Source organism: Amphibalanus amphitrite, unplaced genomic scaffold, assembly GCF_019059575.1.
Source record: "Amphibalanus amphitrite isolate SeventyFive unplaced genomic scaffold, NRLGWU_Aamphi_draft 000007F_arrow, whole genome shotgun sequence".
NCBI lineage: Eukaryota > Metazoa > Arthropoda > Thecostraca > Balanomorpha > Balanidae > Amphibalanus > Amphibalanus amphitrite.
Window position 1 is genome coordinate 2,275,148 of NW_024881503.1, and position 20,088 is coordinate 2,295,235.

The following is a 20,088-nucleotide window of genomic DNA, read 5'->3' on the forward strand; positions in this document are numbered from 1 at the left end:
ATCAAAGGCGGCTCACTTTGAAATTAAAACGAAACTCATTTTAACGTCTCCCGCTGAAGAGAAGTAAATACGCAAATGCTTTTGCCGTTATGTCGGAGAACGAATGCTACTTCCAGATTCTGGGCTTCGAAAACAGAAACATATATTTTGCGAAGAAGTTATAATGTTTCACTGCAAGGTTGATATTGCATTAGGAATTTATCTATTCTTTGGAGCGCTCTTGCGAGGAACATTATGAATATTAGAGCCAGAGAAAATATATGAAAAATTGACCTCTCCTCGACATTTAAAATTATTTGAATAGCCAAGTATTACTGTATTGATATTTCGACCAACAGGTCTTCTTCAGAATAAGACAGTGTACACAAGTGTACGAGAATACAATAATTGATGCAGCAGACTTATTCCCGCGGTTTTCAAATTCAAAAATTAGCGCGGTTTATCGCGTGCTCATAAAACAGTGGTGCAACCTTTTTAACAACTTCAAAATATCACAGAATATGCATGAAAACACATCACTTGACACATCGAGTTCAAAGGTCAACACTCCAAAGTCAAACGTCAAAGTACTAGGTTCAAATGCCAGACTAGAAGGTCGAGTTCAAGGTTAGAGTTCAACTCTAACCTTGAAAACAGTGGTTGTAAAACAGTGGTTGTACCACTGTTTTATGAGCGCGAGATAAACCGCGCTAATTTTTGAATTTGAAAACCGCGGGAATAAGTCTGCTGCATCAATTATTGTATTCTCGTACACTTGTGTACACTGTCTTATTCTGAAGAAGACCTGTTGGTCGAAATATCAATACAGTACGATAGGCGTTATCACAAGTGTATTCGCGGCCATTGGGGCGACGTAAGAAAAGAAGAAAACAACTGGCCCCAAGAACTTTAAATTATCAAATAGCATGCACCTTTTCCTTGATGTGTAGAGAATTTACCATTAATTGTTAGAGAAAATTGCATTTAAAATCTTCCATTTATGCTTTTTTCATTGTTTGCACAGTATCTTCTTTTACTAAGCTAGAAACACTAATTAGAAATAGTTCCAGCATCATCAAGAACAATAGGGAAGGCTTGAAGTGAATACAATAATCTAAACGGTTTTGTAATCCATGTGAAGACACTTCTAAAATTGCCTGTAGAAATATTGAAGGCAAGAGTTCAACTTTTTCACAAGACGGATGGCTATAAACCTATTCAACGTGTGACAACTCAGCTGGTATATCGTCGCCTACAGCCCAGCTTTCCCTAGTGACCGATAGAGGCGCTGCTATCGATGTCCGCCCGAGCCGCCTAACGAATATTTGGCTATTCAAATAATTTTAAATGTCGAGGAGAGGTCAATTTTTCATATATTTTCTCTCTCTAATAGGAATTTATCTAATTGATAATGCATATAAACAAAAGATACAACAGATACAGTTTTTAATAATCATATTTCGTCACACTGAGCTAGCAGTGCTTATCCTATTTCACAAATTACTATGTATATAGTGATGAATATTATAGGTATAATGAATATCACAGATATCCTTACTTATTCAATATTAATCATCACTTGGCCCGAATAACTATTAACTACATCTGGAAACGCTGCTGCTTTGCTTTGCATATTGGTTGGACTGGTGCTCCTTTTGCAAAGGAACAGTGTCTATGATAAAAAAAAAAACACGTGGACACAATTCTATAGCACGGCGCAACTTTTCCTAAATGTCTTTGTGTAATGTCATATCCAAGTGTTGTTTCAGAAATTAGGGTGTTATCGCAAGTTATGGAGAAGGAACTATGTAGAATGGAGCGAAGACAGGAGTGAGTGAGTGAGTGAGTGAGTGAGTGAGTGAGTGAGTGAGTGAGTGAGCGGGTGAGTGAGTAAGTAAGAGAGAAAGAGAGATAGAGAGGGAGAGAGAGAGAGGGTGGGAGGGAGGGAGAAGGAGAGGAAGAGAGAAGTGGGCGGGCACAGCCGCGTTAGTGGCGCGCGGAGTCTGTTATGCTTGGCTGACAGGATCCAGCTGGTGATCTTGTGTCGGGCGGACAACGTCTGGCTGTCAGCGACGCCGTCTCTCACACCCATGCAGTGACATGCACCCTTCCGACCAGCTACCGGCATGTGAAGCAGACATGCGTATAAGCACAAATCAATCAAATCAATGAGCATATTATGTCAGGTGCATAGTTCGTCGTCGAAGTTTTCTGATTAACTACTCGTAATGGCCATGTGGATGGGCTGCCGCCGCGTGGGATGGGAAACGGCGACTCTCCGTTTCATTGCAGGTGGTCGTAATGCGGACCAATACTGCCAGCTGGGCTGGCCCGTGACCCCTGCAAACAGACACTAGTCGGTGACCCCTGCAGACAGACTGCGAGGTAGACCCGTCAGTGATGTCCTTGTGAAGACGGATGGTGTGCCGTACCGGTGCTCGGCAGGTGGTCGGGTCATCTGCCTCCCCAGACAGTCGCTAGACACGGAACGGGACGGCTCAACGTACCGGGGAGGGGTCACTGGGCCAAGAGACATGGAACGGGGCGGCTCAGCGTACCGGGGAGGGGTCACAGGGTGAGATCTGTAGATAGACTGTGAAGGAGCTCCTCTGGGAGACATCGTGTAGGCGGACAACAGAGCTAATGAAAGCCAAGGGGAAAATGGTGTTTCTGCTTATGCATAGTAAAAACTATGCCAGGTGACTCAGATTGACCTTGGCATGTATTGGCTTATGTCACCCTTCCCATAATAAGGTCGAAATGCTGTTGCAAAACCACATGTTTGTCTATTTTCTACGCCATATAAAATTTAGCTACAATTTGTATCACTGAAAGAGCTGAGCCAAAGATTTTATTCCGTTTTAACACACAAAAAAAAACGCACGTTTTTCTACTTATCACACTAATGCTTCCCTCTGCTCGTCGTGCTCGAATTCAAGCGTTAAATCAGAAAGCATTGCAATGGCGAAGCTAATTTTTTGCCTCTGCTTTAGTAATGAAAAATCATATCATCGACACTAGGAAAATGACCTCAGTATCCCCGAAAATAAGTATAAGTAGAAGGACTCTTAATCTGGTATCCTCATCAATTCTTGTCAACAACTTCGCCAGGCTACATCTACGACCGTCCAAGTTGTGCATTCGGTCTTTCTCTCCCTCTCCCTCCCTCCCCCTCCCTCTCCCCCTCTTCCCTCCCTCCCCTCTCGCTCGCTCCACCGCTTCGGGGGACGTCCATCGGCTCTGCAGGGAGGCACACACGTCAATTGGCCTGAGCGGCCGCCGCAGCGATAACGCCTCAGGGGACGGCGGTGAGGCACCTGAGACGGCCAGCCGGCACAGACACCAGCTAGTGGCGGTCGCTGTATGGGGCGGCCACTTTGGCAGCATCAATGATGGAATAACACCTGCCGCTTGAAAAGACAGGTGCACTATTTTGTAACGTGATTATTTTCCTTCAATTTGATTGTCTGATGTTTCTGATTTAAAATGGACAACAGAGCATCGAGTTGCTGACAAACAACTATAAATACATCACCTTTTCAGAAGCACTATAGATTTTGCGATACATTCTTTTGTAGCGTTGAAATCGGGCCAAGGGTATCGGGTGCCATACATAGATAGATTACTTCAAAGGACATCTAATGCGATCTCCTTTTTATTTCGACAACCATCTTAGATCAGGTCAAAGTGCATTGGTATGTCTGAAATTCAATAAGAACTGTCAGGGCAGCCATCAGGCCACCAAACCGGGAGTTATATAGCCAGCCCGAGACTCAGTCAATGCCAGCAGTTGCTGTATTCGTCCGTGGGCGCCGAGTGACCGGCCAAAGGTGACCGATGACGTCATGGGTCCAATAAAAGCCATTCTGATACGGTACTGCGGTACTCAAACACCGCACGGTGGCCCTTTTTCAGAATTAGCACGCATAAATTCAAAATATTTTTTCTCTTCTTTTGAGTAAAAAGCAGTCCAATCGTGTGCAAAACATTCCAAACTATCCGATGGTGCCATTTTCACCCCCTAAAATATAATCATCTTTGGTAAAACTGACCGCAAAATCGAAGTTTGTCGAGAGGCGCGCGGACACCACCGGCGGACCCTAAAAAGTAGAGTGAGATGATCATCAATTTGTAAGACTTTCAATGCGAAAATATTGAAAATTAGTGGCATGGCTGTGAAGCTGAATTTACGTAGAAGACCTAGAAACCACTATTTTCATTATATAAACTTAAATAGACCACTTTTGCCGAATATTGTGGACACACTAACAGGACAATTATTAACTGGAGATGTCGGCATACATATGAAGCTTTATGTTAAGTAGCACACTCTAGCACATGTCGTATTATACATCGTTCGAATCGCCGATCTCTTCTGACCATGTCCACCAAAGGGCATCGCGCCATTTTGCGCCATTTTGCTTCTACGGTGGATAACGTGAGCCAGTTCAGTCCGCGAGCGGCTGAGGCTCCTGTTCGATACGAGCTAAGCTCATTGACCTGGCTCGAAGCTGGTGTCACCTGGTGTGCACCTAAATGTGGCTTGACTTCTGCCATAAGATGTGCTAATTGAAATGTCATGTAGGCATAACGCTGTGCCCAAGAAAAACTGTCCGATTTCTTGTCGCGTTTGATGTCCAAGCCGCACAAGTCCCGTGGTCGGCCTAAGATCGAACGTCAAAATCGCCTATGTTTTTGTATTGTTCGCGCCGCGCTGACCTTAGTTGCTGCCCGGCCGGGGCCGACTAACGGTGGCTGGCAACAGCTGTAGATGCGGTCACGTGACGCCCTGGGGCGTCCTGGCGGTCAGTGCAGCGCGGTCGCCTGGCGGGCTCGCCACACTTGCGTTCGGAGCCGCCTGGCCGGCGGGCGAGCCGTGCGAACGTGCGCCAAATCTTGGGCCGAGCGGCCTGTCGCTGTTGGGCCGAATCTCCTTGGGCAGTTCGTTTCTTTTCTTCTCTTTGCATTGGCAGGGAATACGTTCTTGATCACGTGGTGATGTCTTGCACCACTTTCAGGTAATGTGGGAATTAATGCGCGCTAATTCTGAAAAAGGGCCACTGTGGCACCGGTCGTATGGGGTGGTCCTGGTTCGACTAAATACATGGGTTGAAACACTAGTCGAATAGTCGTTCCGATAGCTATCGACTTCGCAACTTGCCCTGTCTTTACTGAAAGTCAAGGAAGTTCAAAGCAGTCGACGCGGTTAACTTGTGAGATTGAGACCAGAGTTGGACTCATCATTTAGCGGTGTGGGTCGGTCCGCGACATCAAAGGGTACTTGTTCAACCTTCTTGGCTCGGAAATGTCATCATGACCATCGAAGAAAGCCCTAACAACCCTCGTAGTTGTATCAAGAGTTCCCTTAGTCGTGTCCATCGTGTCCATCAGGTGGTTGACCAATTTTCAGTGCTCGTGGCTTGGTTCACCAACGAAGCTAATGTGTTCGGCCATGAAATGTGCCAGACACTGAAACCATTTACTACTTATGCAGTGAATTTAATTTGCAACAACACTATTCTGATCGTTATGCTTCGCTTTGCACGTCCCCGGACAGTTTGTCACCGCTGATCGTATCTTATTGGTGACTGGCACTGGCAACTTAGCGGCCCCCTGGCTAAGAGGCGTTGGGCGAGGGCAGACAGATGCCGGAGAGAGCGAGGGAGAGGGAGGGAGGGTGGGAGGGACAGAGATAAGCGGAGCGGGCGGGCTGGGGCGGGAGGCACGAGGGGAGCGCGAGATATAGGACAGTCAGAGACGAGCCAGCGAAGGGGACGGACCATCGGTCATGGTCTCAACATTTTTTTTTGGCTTCTCTCGTTGTGTGACACTCGGAGTGACAGTGAGGCTATGAATAGTGACGGCGAAAGAGGGAGTGGTAGCATGGTACTCAGAAGGGCGGTGCCTTGCGATTCAGCGCAGCGCAGGAGCTGGGAGGCAGAGAACCAACCGCCTGTGACGACTCATGACGCGAGGTTTGTCAGTAGATGCCACTGACTACAGGTAAGCGAAGGGCCGAGTTCGCTGTTGTGTAACTGGCCGGGTGCCGCGACAGCTTGATGGGCGCAGTAACCTGCGCTCTCGAGAGCAGGGATGCTTTTGTGGGCAACCGCGAAGGCGCCACTTTCCAGCTCTTGGGAGCTTATTGTCATGGCTGTCAGCTGTCGATGTATAATCAGCGTGTAGACAGAATTCGCGCGACTTGCGTCATTGCGGAGTCACGCGCTGTCTAATTTGGATGGTGTTGTCCGACATCTCGTGCTACAAATCGAATGCAATATCGGCTTGGGAGAGACGGTCGTGGACGTTTTTTTTTTTCCGTTGCTTCGTCAAGAGCTTTGGACGCTTGAAGCGCGCCACCGCGGCAGCTGTGGTCGTGGGAGCGCTCCGTGAGGACCCAGACTGTGGGTTAGCGCTTGCCTGGTCTCCTGTTGTCACAGTTCGGTGACTGGTTGCCAGCGCGACTGCCGACTGCGGCGGGGGAGCGGGACGGGGTCAGACGTCCCCGTGCATATGGAGTGTGGCAGCGGCTGAGGGGCCTGCTGGTTGGTCTTTGAAGCCTTTGGGGGCTGGTGGGTGCGGTGCGGTACCCTTGGGGGCGAACGCGGTCAGTGATTTGGTGACCTCGGGTGACATTTTCAGGGCTGATATCAGGTTTGGCCCGTGACCACCTGCACCCTGGTATCGCTGCGCGCTGCAACGGTGCAGCGGCGCTGAACCCCTGCGCGCCGGCTGAGCGAGCGGAGCCGGGTGGGTGACGTCATCGAAGCACGCCGCACGCAGCCAGATCTAGGCGCCGGGCCAGGGCCCTGTTTACGGCCGCTGCCAGCGTGCGCTATCACACGTGCTAATTGGGTTTCCATGACATCCGTACATCCGTATCTCCAACCCTGCCAAAATGTCGTCACATGTGTGACTTCAGCTCGCAAAATGCGTTAGCAGCGTGGTAGCAGCATCGAGTGAAATACCGCTCAAAAATGGGAATGGCCCTCCCTTTGTCCGCGCGGTCCACGGGCCCGCCGGCGCCGCGGCGCGGCGGACCGGGCAGCGGAGACCCAATAAAGTAAACAGCCCGGCCTTATCGGTCACGGTGTCGTATGGCGGCGCCCGGCCGCATGGCTCACAGCTGGGGCATGGGTGACTGTCCGCTGGAGTCATGGGACGGGCAGTGGGACAGGGCCAAGGAGAAAGGAACATGGTGTTTGAGGGAGAGTCGAGGGGGCAGTGACCCTTCCGGAACGGGGTGATCGTGGTGGTCCCAGATGATGTCTTATTGAGTTTTACAGACCTAAAGCGCGCGCAGCGGCGCGCCGTGTCGGTTCGCAGGCACACCACGGATACCTATCGGCTGTCGCTGTTCCGGACCACGCGGGCTCTGACGTGCCCGAGCGGTCGAGGGTCAGTTTGACCGAGTGGTGCGGGTCGCTGGTTGTTGGCAGAATACAATGCGACGCCGCGGACCGATTAGTGGTGTCATCTGGGATTGGACCTTCGGACTTCCGTTTTGTCTAATGTTCATTTCGGGAGATGGTTGAACAAAGGTTACACTGGCTTGGACAGCTGAACAATCACTTGCTGGGGGGACGAAAAACGTTATTTCTTCTATCCCTGCTTCCTGGTTGATAAGAACGAGCTTAGACAAGCTTCGGCAGGGTGCGCTGAAGGAGCAGAGCGCCGGTGGCGACCGGGCAAGCGCCGCGGGATGACCGGGGGGGGGGGGGGGGAGGGTGGCAGTCCACTACGGGCGCCACTATCGCGGGTCTGACGGGCGGCCGTGGGAGCTCTTGGGAGTTTCCTGCCCTTGAAGGCGACAGTAGCTGTCCTAGCTCTCGAGCTTAATGCCCTTGGGGGCGAGCTTGCTGCCCCTTGGGGGCAAAGGTAGCTGTTACAGCCCTTGGGAGTTAATTGTCTTTGGGGCGACGATGGCTGCACAAGCTCTTGGGGAGCTTATTGCCCTTGGGGGCGACTGTGGCTGCACGGGCTCTTGGGAGCTTTGCCCTTGGGGGCGACGATGGTTGTACGAGCTCTTGGGAGCTTATTGCCCTTGGGGGCGACGACGGCCGTACAAGCTCCTGGGAGCTTATTGTCCTTGGGGGCGACTGAGGCTGTACGGGCTCTCGGGAGCTTTGCTCGTGGGGGCGACTGAGGCTGCACGGGCTCTTGGGAGCTTTGCCCTTGGGGGCGACGATGGTTGTACGAGCTCTTGGGAGCTTCTTCCTCTTGGGGGCGAGCTTGCTGCCCTTGGGGGCGACGGTAGCCGTACGAGCTCTTGGGAGCTTATTGCCCTTGGGGGTGACGATGGCTGTACAAGCTCTTGGGAGCTTATTGCCCTTGGGGGCGACTTGGGAGCTTATTGCTCTTGGGGCGAGCTTGCTGCCCTTGGGGGCGACGGTAGCCGTCCGAGCTCTTGGGAGCTTATTGCCCTTGGGGGCGACGATGGATGTACAAGCTCTTGGGAGCTTATTGCCCTTGGGGGCGACTGAGGCTGTACAAGCTCTTGGGAGCTTTGCCCTTGAGGCGACGATGGTTGTACAAGCTCTTGGGAGCTTATTGCCCTTGGGGGGACGGTAACCGTACAAGCCTTTGGGTGCTTAATGCCCTTGGGGGCGACGAGCTTGCTGCCCTGGGGGGGCGACGGTAGCCGTACGAGCTCTTGGGAGCTTATTGCCCTTGGGGGCGACGATGGCTGTACAAGCTCTTGGGAGCTTATTGCCCTTGGGGGCGACTGAGGCTACACAAGCTCTTGGGAGCTTTGCCCTTGGGGGCGACGATGGTTGTACAAGCTCTTGGGAGCTTATTGCCCTTGGGGGCGACGGTAACCGTACGAGCCTTCGGGTGCTTATTGCCCTTGGGGGCGACGATGGCTGTACGAGCTCTTGGGAGCTTATTTTTTCCTTGGAGGCGGGCTTTCTGCCCTTGAGGCGACAGTAGCTGTACGAGCTCTTGGGAGCTTATTGCCCTTGGGGTGACGATGGCTGCACGAGCGCTTGGGAGCTCATCGCCCTTGGGGGCGAGCTTGCTGCCCCTGGGGCGACGGTAGCTCTTGGAAGCTTCTTGCCCTTGGGGGCGACGTTGGCTGTACGGGCTGTTAGGAGCTTTTTGCTCTTAGGGGCGAGCTTGCTGCCCTCGAAGGCGACAGTAGCCGTATGAGCTCTTAGGAGCTCACTGCCCTTGGGGGCGACGATGGATGACTGTATGAGCTCTTGGAAGCTTATTGCCCTTGGGGGCGAGCTTGGTGCCTGCCCTCGAAGGCTTCAGCACACGCCCGAGCTCTTGAAGCTTGCCTTTGAGGGCGACGACGGCCGTTCGAGCTCTTGGGAGCTTATTGCCCTGGGAGCGAGCTTGCTGCCCTTGGGGGCGACGATCGCTGTACGAGCTCATGTGAGCTTTGCCCTTGGGGTGACGATGGCCGCGCAAGCTTTTGGGAACTTTGGCCTTGGGGCGACGATGGCTGTACGAGCTCTTGGGAGCTTATTGCCCTTGGGGGAGAGCTTTCTGCCCTTGGGGGCGACGGTAGCTGTACGTGTTCTTGGTAGCTTAGCGCTTGGTGCCCTTGGGGGTGACGGTAGCCCTATTGCCCTTGGGGGCGACTGAGGCGGTACGAGCTCTTGGGAGCTTATTGCACCTAGTGGCGACGACGGCTGTATGAGCTCTTGGGAGCTTATTGCCCTTGGGGCGAGCTTGCTCCCCTTTGGGGCGACGGTAGCTGTACGAGCTTTTGGGAGCTTATTGCCCTTGGGGCGACCGAAGCTGTACGAGGTCTTGGGAGCTTTGCCTGTGGGACCGACGGCAGCCCTACGAGCTCTTGGAAGCTTATTGCCCTTAGGCGCAGCTATTGGGTGCGGCACTGTCGGGAGCCCCCTGGCGCTCGCCGGACGCCGCCGCGCCTGACCCTCAAGGAGCGACACCCAAGGCCGTACTTGGTAGCCGGGAGCGGCCCGGTTCTCTTCCCAGATCTGTGTGCTTTTCGCCTTGGGCGGGAGTAAGAGGTCCGGTTATCTTACCCGATGTTTGCTGTTCGCCCTGTTCTCTCTGTCCGCCGCGCGTCCACGCCCGCTGCGCCGCGACCGCCCGGCGCGGGGAGGGGCACGCGATATGGGCCGAAGGTCCACCGCGCGGCCAACGCGCGGGTCCCGGTCTAATTACTGGATTGGAGGATGCGCCGCGGGGCGGCGTCCACCCAGCTGCGCGCCCCCATCCCTGGTGGGGGAGGGGGAGGGCGCGGTGACAGGGCGGGCGCTTGGCCGGCTCGAGTGGCGCGGCGGCACACACATGGGCGCTCGCCACCCCCCTCCCTCGTCACTCGCAGGGGGGGGGGGGTAGGCGCGAACGGCTCGGCCATCTGCGGGCAGTGTGCGACGGTTCGCACGTGTCGCGGCGGTGCGGGGACCGGCACTGGATCGACGAGGAGGGCGTAACGCGCTGCCTTTTTCGGCGGGCTGCGTGCCAGCAATTCTTTCGTTTCACAACCGGGCCGCGAGCGGCGGGTGTGAGCTCCGGATGTGTGGACGCGCCAGAGCGACCCGTCCGACTATCGGTATCTGCCGGCGACCTATACGGTCATCTGACCGGTGCGGGCGTTGGGGCTGTGCAAGCTCTGGGGAGCTTATTGCTTAGTAAGGCAGAAAGCCAGATGTTACTATGTCACGTCAACTAGAAGGTTAGAACATCAGACCAGCCGCACGATGAGCTTTTTATAGGATTTTGCTACATCTAGACAAAACTGAGCGGACAATTATTCGCTGGCACGTCGAGAGGTGGGAGATGGACGTTAATCATTCATGCAATGGGCGCTGCAGGATTCTGTGGGTGTGCGTGGAAAAGAATTACGCGCGGAAAAGAATGGCGCAGAAAATAAGAAGAGAAAGATAAGGAGAAGTGAAAAGAAATGCAGACTACAGAAATAAAACACAGAATGAAAGAATAAGAGAGCGAGAGAGAAAGAGGGAGAGAGAGAGAGAGAGAGAGAGAGAGAGAGAGAGAGAGAGAGAGAGAGAGAGAGAGAGAGAGAGAGAGAGAGAGAGAGAGAGAGAGAGATACGGAGAGACAGAGAGGCAGAGAGAAAAAGAGATGAGTAAAGCTGAGGATGAGAGAAAGCCTGGGAGTGGTAAAGGCGTGGGATATTTTCTCGCCGATGGGATGAAGGGTGCTCTCCAGGCCGGCTGCAGTCATCTAATAACTGTCGGACGGCAGAAGCACCAGGTGCCGGCGGGCCCAATAGAGGCAATAAACAGCGCATGATGGGCCCCGCGGGAGGTCGGCTGAGGTGGCCGGGCACTGGTCTGGTCGGAAAGGGTGGCCGGGCACTGGTCAGGCAGCGGTCAGGCCGGAAAGGGTGGCCAGCCACTGGCCAGGGCGACAGAAATGGACCAGCGGCGGTCAGCGCGGGGAGAGCGCGCGTCAGGGCACCGAGGGTGGTCAGGCCTGGTCGGGAGGAACGGTCAGGCGCCGGTCAGACCAACAGAGGTGACCAGTTTGGTCAGATGGTCAGGCTCGGTCGACGACTTTGGGACCCGGCATCTGGCCAAGTTGACCGTGGTAGTGGCACCCTGCAACATTTACAGAGGGGCTTGGACAGCATGCCAAAGACGCCTTCCTGATAACACATGCGGGTAAGTATTCGTGGAAAAACTATCACACAACCTTTGTTATAAACTACCTGCTCTTCTACTTGGTGATGAACTATTGATTAGCCCTCGCCCCGTTGGGGGGGGGGGGCCATTTTGGCCCCCCCTGTGGTTTTTCCTGAATAGCAAGAAAACGGCGGCGCGCAGCGCCGCCAAATTTTCAGTACCTTCCCGGGCATCAATTTGACACCTTCACACCAAATTTCAAGTCTTAGGTCACCTTAGGTCAGGAGTTATTGAGGTCAAACTGAGGTCATGTTCGAGCAAAAATGAGCAAAAAACATGCAATCTTGAAACGCTCACCAAATCTACAGTTATCAAGCAATTTCAAAGTTCTTTATATGGTCTAGTAGACAAAAAGCGGCGTTACAAAACTGCTATCTCGGATTTTCAAAATTTTTGGTTTTTGACCAAAAAAAATTCAAAAAATTGATTTTTTTAGAAAAACTTTAAAAAAATCCAAAAATTTTCCGAATTTCGAAAAAAACCGGAATATATGTGATAGTCCCAGCGCTCTTCTATATACATACCAAATTTCAGATCGATATCTCGTTTTTTGGCCAAGTTATAGCGAAAAACTGTTCAAAAATGATGACGTCAAATTTTTGAACTCAATTTTTAGCAATTCTACACCACGTACGGCAAAACAAAGACCACCATTGAACTCCCCGTGACGAGCTGCATCGATTCGATACCCATTTTATGCAAAAATAGTAACTTTGAAATTTGACCTAATTTGACCTGACCTTGACCTGACCTTGACCTGACCTTGACCAAAACGTGATCTAAGCTGGCCCCAAAGGCTGCCTGACCCATATAATCGCATTTGTCATGTAAAATGGACCATAAAACATGTATCACACGACACTTTCATATTGTGACCCCCCGTGACCTGACCTCTGTGACCTGACCTGGTATCAGTGACCTCAATTAGCAAAATATGTGTTTGAAGAACATTTCCCCATCGATGAATTTCAATGAAATGCATTTTACTCGATTTTACAACGCATTTCTTGAAGTGCCTGTAAACGGTGAAAATTGGACCTTTGACCTGACCTGTGACGTCATCGGTTTGACCTAGGTCAATAAAATTGGGTCACAAGGTAGTTCCCCGTTGGGGCTATCCAACGCCGTTTACCGCTTGTCGCTATGTTGCGTGGTTCTCGAGATCTTAGGGGGGGGCCAAAATGGCCCCCCCCCCAACCGGGCGCGTTGCTCGGCAGAGCCCAACGGGGCGCGGGTTAGCTACGCTAATTTGAAAACTAGCCTCAGAATACACCATGAGGCGAATGCACTCGCACACCATGCTGTCCGAAACCAGTCTTGTTACCGTTGGCTTGTTTCATTTTCTTCCGATCGTGCTCGCAGTTTCAAGCATTTTCGAGTCGTAAGCCGGTCTTGTAAGGTGATTATCCTGTTTGCCATCTATAGCTAATCCCCAAGGTTGCTATTTTTCTCCCCGCCAGAACAGGGCGGCCTAATCCCTTACTTTTTGGGACGCAATAAAAATGTTGATATCTGATACTGTATCTTCAGTCTTCGTCTAAAGAATGAGTTGACATCAATAGGAAATTTTGCAGGAATTCAAGAGAATTTTCGTTGGGGTCATGATATAAAACAGCGGTTATTTAAGTCAAGCACAAATCCTGCAATGATTCATCGACCGTGGAATGACAACTGGAAGATTGCTCGAATGTTACTGACCGTATCGTCATACCAAGCTGAGCGGGAATGCAGGTACGTCTGGTTTCCATTACTTCAGAGCGCGAATGCCAACGGTATTTGCCACCCACTCGGCCTATCTATCGAGAGAAGACCGGATATTAGGGCACTCCCTGGAGAGAAACTGAAAATAACCCGAGAGGAAAGTAAGAGGAAGAGTCTTCTTTCACAGCTTTCACGGTTCCTGTGAGAGATGAAAAACTAGCATTCGAGTTATTACGGATAAAGCCGCCGAAAAACTTGTGATGTGTGAATGTGGCATGAACCATTACTGATCAATACCGAGTATTCCTTGTAGGCAGATGCTATCATGTGTATCTACTTGTAAATGCTGTGATATTGCGCACCGCCTGTAGCACTGTCACACCGCTCATCACACTGTCCGTCACACAACCTGTCACACTGTCACACCATCCGTCACATCATCTGTCCTCCAGTCCTCCCCACATCACCCTGTCCCGATCAACCCAATTGGCTGGCTACTGTCAGCCCTCAATTCGTCACCTTTCATCCTACGTGGGCTGTGGAGCGCGCAGCTGGGCAGCGCGAGTCGCGGACTAGGCCAGCTCGGTGGCGCTCCAAACCAACCGACAATCACACTGATGGGGTCGGCGGCTTCTATTACAGCGTCCGAGAGGTCGTGCGGAGGGTCTGTCGGCTCGAGACTGGGTAAAAATGGTGGTCACCAGGCTGAGACGGCGGCAGCGGCGGCGGGGCGGGTTAGTTGACACCACGCGAGAAACCGAGTTGTGCCTGTTCGGTTTTCCAAGCACTGTCACCCACTTCAGAGCATACAAGCTATTAGAGATGTCAATCGGATACCAGCTTTTGGGTATAACGATACTAAAGCATACTAACTTGACATTTTTTCCAATCCTAAAGCTTTTGTGATTTTGTTGGTAGGTATTGCTAGTGTAATGTATGCTGTGATTGTGGTAAAATGTTAGTACTCGTATTTGTCTCAATATCCCAAGCTGCTTTGCTTTTGGTATTTTTCCTATGTTTTTAGCAGGTACTTATTTGGTTTGGTATCGGTTTCCCAATAATCCTTTTCTGACATCACTACCAGTCACTAGACATGGTCCTCGGTTGTCTCTCCCGTCCATCGTGCGTGTCGGGAACCCCATATCAGCGGGTCGGTGTCCCCGACGCATCAGAGCGTAAATGACTGATGTGATGAGCACCTCGTCAATCGTACCGGTTATGGAGATAGAGGAGGTGAGACAGAGAATGGGAAGAGACGAGACAGCTGTGAGATAAGACATGGGGAGAGCGAAACAGGGGAGGGAGACATGAGGTAAATGGTGGTCGATAGAACGGGGGAAGGAAAAGTGGGAGGGAGGGAGGAAGGGAGGGAGAGAGAAAAAAGAGAGAGAAAGAGAGAGATATATAGAGGGAGGGAGAGAGAGAGAGAGAGAGAGAGAGAGAAAGAGAGAGAGAGAGAGAGAGAGAGAGAGAGAGAGAGAGAGAGAGAGAGAGAGAGAGAGAGAGAGAGAGAGAGAGAGAGAGAGAGAGAGAGAGAGAGAGAGAGAGAGAGAGAGAGAGAGAGAGAGAGAGAGAGAGAGAGAGAGAGAATTGTAGTATCAGGTATAGAGTAGGAAAAACCATTACAAATAACGTTCAGAAAGCAAAGAGAGCGCGTGAAGAACTATACGAAAGGCGAAATAACGCTATGTGGGAAGAATTTTTTTTCAGATTACCTTTGATGTCATCGCTCCAAGATTGTTCATCTTGATCGTAAAACCTGCATTGTCATTCCTAAAATGAACAATATCCTACGTCGTTCTGAGAAAATGTCCGGCGTAAAATGTGCCCATGAATCTTTCGTGCCTTATAACCTTCAGACGTGGCATTTACTTATGTAAAACACAGTGAACAGTGTAACCGAACCGAGCCATGAAAGACCAATCAAAACACTATGATGGATTGTCGTCAGCAAAGATCATCATTTATGAAATTCAAAAACTATTGCTTATGCACAGGAGCTAGTTCTCTGAAGCTATAGCCCTTGAGGCTTGTTTCGGTGGCTTATCAGTAATTTGCTCATGTTTAGTGTCCGGGATATGCGGCTGTCATGCAGGTATCGATTTTCCTGTCGTTTTCGGACTGTCTGAGTGCATCCCCAGTCCATTCCCGGCAGTCAGGAAAGCCTCCTGTCTTTTCCAACTGTTCGACTCCCTTCCCTCCCCCTCCCAGGCAATGCCCGTGCGGCAGCCTCTCCCCCCCCCCCCACACACACACACCTAACGGCAGCAGAGTCGGCGTCGGCGCTCGTTCTGGGGCGCCGGGCCACCAAACGGTCCGTACGGTCCGTGCCAGATTACCGTCCACAGGACTACGGAGCCGTACGTGGCTGGATTGCGCGCCGCAAATGCCGCCTACGTGACGTGATTGGCAATACAAGGCCAGTATCGTCACTGTATCGGGCCGTCGGTGGTTTTTCTGCGTGGGGATATGTGATGATGTCAGCCTATGTCTACAAACAGGTGTGGATTAGGTGCTAATGCTAATGAGGAATAATAGTTGAAGGGTCATTAGCTGACAAAGAAAGATAAACTATATCATTAGGTTGCATAGAAAATGTGGTATTACTACATATAAGAACAACGATTATAGGTACTTATGATAGATAATCTAGCAGTTTGAGGTAGTCTACACGGCATGCCTACCCAATTTATGTGATCCGCATCCAAAGTCTCCTGGAAATGGGGTTTATGCCCTTAACCCGCGCCCCGTAGGGCTACCGGCGGACCCTACCACCCGTAGGGGGGGGGGCCGTTTCGGCCCCCCTAAGATCTCGGAAAGTTACCGGCCGATTTTCAAAATTCAAACGGCGTTCGATAGCCCCACCCGGGAACTACCTTGTGACCAAATTTCATTGACCTAGGTCAAACCGATGACGTCACAGGTCAGGTCAAAGGTCAGATTTTCACCGTTCACAGGCAATTCAAGAAATGTGCTGTGAAAGCGAGTAAATTGGTAATTTATTGAAAACCATCGATGGTACATTGTTCGTCAAACACATACTTTGCTATCTGAGGTCACTGATACCAGGTCAGGTCACAGCGAGGTCAGGTCACCGGGGGTCACAATATGAATGTGTCGTGTGACACATGTTTTATGGTCAATTTTACATGACAAATGCGATTATGTGGGTCAGGCAGCCTTTGGGGCCAGCCTAGGTCACGTTTTTGTGAAGGTCAGGTCAAGGTCAGGTCAAATTAGGTCAAATTTCAAAGTTGATATTTTTGCATAAAATGAGTATCGATTCGATGCAGCTCGTCACGGGGAGTCTAATGGTGGTCTTCGTTTTGCTCTACGAGTTCTAGAATTGCCAAAAATTGAGTTTGAAAATTTGACGTCATCATTTTTGAACAGTTTTTTCGCTATAACTTGGCCAAAAACCGAGGTATCGATCTGAAATTTGGTATGTAGATAGAAGACGGTAGGCACTATCACATATATTCCGGTTTTTTCGAAACTCAAAAAACTTTTTGGATTTTTTTTGGCGAATATATCCAAAAAATGCTTTTTTGATTTTTCGGGGTCAAAACTCAAAAATTTCAAAAATTCGAGATAGCAGTTTTGTAGCACTGTCAATTCTACACCTTTTATGTCTTAATCATTTTTCTGTATCTTCAAAGCTGTAGTCCTGACAGGTCTTCTCGCGAAGGTCTTTTTTCGGTCGAAAATGACAGAACATGACGTCACTCTGACGTCATTTGTGGCCAACCTATCATAGCCTCTGGAAAAATTTTTGGTCACAATGTGTAAAATTGATGCCCGGAGGGGTCCTGAAAGTTTGGTGGCGATATCTCCAGCCGTTTAGGAGATATCGACCGAAAAGGACAGGGGGGGCCGTTTCGGCCCCCCCCCTACGGGGCGCGGGTTAAGCCTCGAATTAAGCAGAAATATCATAGGTAATATGTCGTCGCGCTTGATCTCCTGTGTCTGTTTGTGTCTAGCTGTCCAACAGTCTCTCTCTGCCTTCAAATTCCCGCTTTTTCATTGGGCAATAAAGGTATATTTTATCGCCACGCACTAGAAGAGTCATCCGACATCCATCATACTTTTTTTTAGTGAGGATTGGGGCGCGTTCCGTACGGTCTGACAGAGAAGGCACCCGCCGCGACTGCCCCGCCCCGGGGAAGGCTGTAAGATGCTCCTGTGACCTGAGGAGCTCTGTAGGATACCTTCCCGTCGCTCAAATCCAGTATGGAAAGAGTATGGTCCTGGAAACAACATCAGCTAACTTAGTCTAGCAAAGCCTAACCAACCGAATTCGATCCTAACAATTTATGACCATTTTCACTAGACCTTTCCCTTTTCATACTGGATTCTATGAGTCCGCGCGCTCTTCTCACTGCGCTGGCTAGCCAAGCACACCGTACAAGGGAAAGCAAGATACGACGCCCCGCGCTCCCCTGTTATACCCCCTGTTATCCACCATATATTGTTATCTTTTAGCCAATGTCAAATGCTTCCCTACATAACCTCAACTGATTTAGTGCAGAGTAATCAAATTAAAAACCATTTCAACGATTCAACTAACTATAATCAAAACCACATAATCAGCTCGAATGTAATTTTAGAGTATTATTTATGCTTTATTTCGCTGTCGAGATAAAAATAAATTACTGACATGACAACAGTAGGTGAATGAGTTCAAGCAAGCAAATAAAAAACAATGATTGAAGATAACGAACACACAAAGAGCAACGTCTGTCTTTGAGGTCCATCATATTGGAAAATTAGTGTGCTACCAGGCCCGACCTATAAAGCGCTTTGAAGTGCTTATATCTCCACGGGAAAAGTCTGTTTGACAAACGGTTGTGTTTGTTGGGTGAAGCCGCCCATTCTAAAATGTAGCAGTTCGATTTTGCAGCCCGCTCGCACACGCGGAAGGCAGATGTGGCAAACGATACGTTCAAGGCAACGGAGATACTGAACTTTTCATAGACCTCCTGACATTGCTGGCTAGATACTGAATTGTGCTGCAATCTTCCAACACTACCGGGTGCTCGCCAGTTTTGTTTGCATCGATCACATGCTGTTGTTTACTGTTCCTTTTTCTTGGAAATGGCTGAGCCAGTCTTCTGAATGTTGTTATGACGCTGAAAATCCTATCAGTTGCCACATTCAACAAGCAAAAAGAGTGCACCTTGGAAAACTACTGACCAATGACCATCCGACATCTTCACATGTCTAAATGCACATTGACAGCGTTTGCAGCTTGCTGATAAAACATGATTCATGCTTCAAAGTGCTTACATAAGATACATTCGCTCTACATCCTGTTATTCACTGTTCAGCTTACAATGTCAGTGAGTGCGAACTCCGCGTCACATGTCAGCAACAGCCCTATCCTTTCGAAATTTGGTTTGAGCCATCCAAAGTAGCTCGGCGGTTTCCGCACTGCGGTGCAGCCAATTTGACGGCAAAACTTTGAGGCCGTGAAGTTGGCCCCGCACCCCAGAGCCGAGCCGCGACCGGAGGCCCGGAGCCCGCCTTATCGTGAGGGTCGGCGTCCCCAAGGACCGAACTCGGGTCGTCCCAGCTGACATGTATGCGCCACTATCTGAAATGTCTCCGATTGCTCCGGGATATATGATTCAACCCGACGTTGGATCTTTGAGATATGGAAAATATGCGCAGATACATGTTGCTATTAGAATCTTTGATTTTGCAGCGAGTAAGTTTGACAAAAAGGATGAGGCAAGAGACGACGGATCTAAAATGGTTGTCAGATCTCTATGTAGTAATTGATGTCTGCTTGAAGAGCTTGCACAAAGCTGACAGCCACTGTGAAACGAAGACACTCGGATTGACTGCAATGCTTCAACATTGCTTGGTGTGAGAAGACACTGATTAGAGTCCACGCGATAACATGTCACTCGCAGTCTGCATGAATGAGCTATGTATTCACAGATCGATCACGTTGGTTGTTTGAAAGCAATCATTTTCCAACAATGCAGTAAAGAAGCAATTGCATCTATTTTCAAAGGTCTTACATTAAAATTGAGCCCTCGGGATTTTTATCCGGCGCAAGTAGCGTGAGATTCTACGCCTTGTGTGTGCGGCTAGCTCTTGTTCTCATCCCATTAGATAAATACCGAATGAATAAAGGCAAGGCCAAATCTCCGTAGACGGCTCTCGGCGTGTGATGTCGCCGTCGACGAATGCCAAGTGGGGGAACTGATGGCAGGTAGCAGCCGCCGACGCTTCCGTTGCATTCTGATGAAGACCAAGCTCGGCTGTGTTTCAACATCCGGCTACTGTGTGAGGTTATGCTCACAATCTCAAACAGCGGTGCCTATGGTGAGACGTTAATCTTCATTCCTTATGCAGTCTCAGGTGGCTTGAAATAACCGCAGGTTGTTTGAAAAGACAAACACTATTCGTTAGAATTGTGTTTTTCTATTGAAAAACAACCGGAGCGGTCGTTCTCCGGGCTATGTTTTGCAAGTCTGGCAGCGAATCGAGACATCTTGATTGGGGCCTAGACCTAGACGAAATGTACAATCTTCGTAAAAAGTTCAGTGTATGGGCTCCCGGAGGCGATCTACCTTAACCGCAGGTTGTTTGAAAAGACAAACACTATTCGTTAGAATTGTGTTTTTCTATTGAAAAACAACCGGAGCGGTCGTTCTCCGGGCTATGTTTTGCAAGTCTGGCCGCGAATTGGGGCAACTTGGGTCAGGCCTAGACGAAATGTACAATCTTCGTAAAAAGTTCAGTGTATGGGCTCCCGGAGGCGATC

At 50.2% G+C, this 20,088-nt stretch overlaps 2 protein-coding genes across 2 annotated transcripts in view; one reads left to right on the top strand and one right to left on the bottom strand.

The window, feature by feature from the left end:
• LOC122379230 overlaps window positions 1–20,088 on the bottom strand; it is a 124,708-nt gene that overhangs the window by 34,063 nt on the left and 70,557 nt on the right. The window lies entirely within an intron of this gene.
• Window positions 13,215–20,088, top strand: part of LOC122379239 — an 88,694-nt gene continuing 81,820 nt past the window's right edge. The window contains exons 1-2 of the mRNA XM_043361256.1: window positions 13,215–13,343; window positions 13,956–14,047. The gene's annotated coding sequence lies outside the window, so the exon portion shown is untranslated. The remainder of the gene's footprint in view (window positions 13,344–13,955; window positions 14,048–20,088) is intronic.